The sequence below is a fragment of the Echinops telfairi genome, unplaced genomic scaffold (assembly GCF_000313985.2).
Source record: "Echinops telfairi isolate 266 unplaced genomic scaffold, ASM31398v2 ScPeMD7_18;HRSCAF=68, whole genome shotgun sequence".
Lineage (NCBI taxonomy): Eukaryota > Metazoa > Chordata > Mammalia > Afrosoricida > Tenrecidae > Echinops > Echinops telfairi.
In genome coordinates, this window is record NW_022103915.1 from 83,152,765 (window position 1) to 83,155,671 (window position 2,907).

Genomic DNA, 2,907 nt, shown 5'->3' on the forward strand with positions numbered 1-2,907 from the left:
GTGGGAGCAACAGCAAACGAGCTAAGAGGAGGCACCGAGAGGCAGAAATAAGGGGAAAGTGACAGGGGAGGGGGCAAGAGGAAGGTAAAAGGCAAGAGGAAGGACCTAGGAAGCAAAGCAGTGGATCGAGGTATAAACATAGCGGTGCACCTATGCAAATACATTAACCCACAACAATAGAGGTATTGGCCTATGCACACATATTTATATGGCAATATATTGATTGGACTTTGGGCCTCTGCTCATACCCTCACTCAACACAAGAACACTTTGTTCTAACCAGTCAGCAGTCTGAGATGTTCACACCACCACCACCACCACCACCACACCACCACCCCCGACACAGTAACTGAAGACAAAACGGGTGCATAAGCAAATGTGGTGAAGAAGGCAGATGGTGGCCGGCTATTAAAAGTTACAGCGCCTGGGCTCTTAAAGGCTTGACGTTACACAAGCCGCCATTCAGCAGAGAAGCAACGTGTCCACATGGAAGAAGCACACCACCGGTGCAATCATGAGGAATCATAGGGACCAGGAGGTAGACATCAGCAGATACCTAGAAAGTGGATTATGACAGCTATATCTACCCTGTTTCCCCGAAAATAAGACAGTGTCTTATATTAATTCTTGCTCCCAAAGATGCGGTAGGTCTTATTTTCAGGGGATGTCTTATTTTTCCATGAAGAAGAATATGGTACACACTTATTGTTTGTTGTTTTATTAAAAGAGACCTCATACTTCCTGTCTGCTCCGGCTGTGCTATGGCCAACAGTGAACTGCGCAGCAGCGCCCGCTGCTACAGTCCAGAGTCGAGTTACGGTAGCTTTGGGGGGGCCTTATTTTCAGGGAGGTCTTATTTTCGGGGGAATGCCTTATATTTCAGCAAGAGGCAAAACTGTAAGTAGGTCTTATTTTCGGGGGATGTCTTACTTTCGGGGAAACACGGTAGGTTAGATCTAACACCTGATCACTTGATCTCCCTATTGACCCATTTTTAATATTTTCTGTTTTCTTTCCAACTGGGGTTTTTCTTTATTTTATTTTGCTATTGCTGTTAGCTTTTTTGACTCTTGGTTTTGTATTTTTGTATGTTGTTTGGTACATGAAATCCAGGAGGGGTGACCCTAAAGAGACAGTAACCGGATGACTGGTTCCTTGAGGGTGTGGCAGGGAGGGTGCAGAGGAAGTGGGGAGCTAATAACAAGGAGTACAAGAAAAGTAGAAAATGTTCTAAAATTGATTTGTTAACGATTGGACACCACTGCTTGATATGATTGGATGATTGAATTGCCTATTTGGATGGTGTCCCAATAAAACTGTTTATAAAAAAATTTAAAAAGCTTTGTACTAAAAAAAAATTTTAATAAACGTTTTAGAGCCTTACATTTACTGCCATCCCTTTTCATTTAAAGAAATGTAGGTGAAATCTGGTCTAGGAAGCTAGATGTTGAGGGGACTGCTTTCTCAAACATGGTTTCCCTGGTGTTTTCCGCTGTTGGCAGGGTGCAGTCTATCGTTCTCTCCTAGTGGGAGACACTTGAATTTTCCTCCTATAAAGGGTTTGTCTTGATTTTATTTTTCTGCTTTCACTAGTTTTCCTTTATATTCAAGGGCAAAACTTTTGTTGAATGTTGTTTCAAAAACATTAAGCATAATTTTCAAAGAGTGAAGACAAATCAGGTAATTTAAATGGTTTCCCATTGCTTCGATTATTTTTTTTTATTCTTCCAATCACCATCTAAATTACTTGCACGCTCAATTCTTATAACTAGGAAAGAAAGACCACAATGAGCTTCACTCATAGGTTTCAAGAGCATGAGGGACGTGTTGAAAGGAAACTGTTTTCCATATATATATGATCACAAGTATTTAAAATACACTAGTTAAAGGTGAAAGTCTGTGGGAGATAGTCAAATGATGATTACTGTTTTTTTCCTCTTATGTTGGGGATTTTCTGAACCTGTCTTATCACTACTATCAGAACAGCAGAAAACATCGCACTGCCACAGAGTGTACATTGACTCATAGAAACAGAATAGGGGGATAGAACAGAAGTCCTCCCCAGGGTTTCTGAGGCGAGCAATCTTTATAGGAGCAGAGAGCAGCTGGTGGCTTGAACTGCCCACCTTGCAATTCACAATCCAATGCTTGACGCACTGCGCCACTAAAAGTCCTTATAATCTGAAAGGTAGTTTTCTTGTTAAAATACTGGGAAAACAAAATTCTAACAAGTAAAGATTTGAGTTGACAAGGGAGGGCGTTTAGACTGGAATTGGGTCTTTTGAAACATAGTATCCCTTATAGAAACATGATATAATATAGAAACTATGGAAGTGAAAACTTAAGTCACCAAGGTGGAACTACACCGAGGTCATCACTTGCTTGTTTTGATAACAGGACTGCTGTGGTTGTCGCTGGGTGCCGCGGGGTCAGCTCCGACCCATAGCGACCCTGTGTACAATGGAGAAACACTGCCCCCTCCTCACAATCGCCCCTATGCCGGAGCCCGTCAATGCAGCCACTGTGGCGATCCATTTCATCCAGGGTCTTCCTCTTTTTTGCCGCCCGTCCACTTTATCAAACACGATGTCCTTCTGCAGGGACTGGTCTCTCCTGACAAAATGTCCAAAGTATGTAAGACAAAACCTTGCCATTCTTACCTCAAAGGAATGCTCTAGCCTCTCTCCTTCCAGTCCGGTCGGTCTGTCCTTTCAACAGTCCACGGTACTTTCAATGTTCGTCTCCAGCACCACAGTTCACATGCATCCATTCTTCCTGATCCAAGGTCCCACTGTCGCATGCACGTAATGCAATGGAGACTACCGTGGCTGAGTCAGGCGCACCTTAGTCTTCAAAGTAACATCCTTGTTCTTCAATACTCTAAAGGGGTTTTGTGCAGCAGATTTG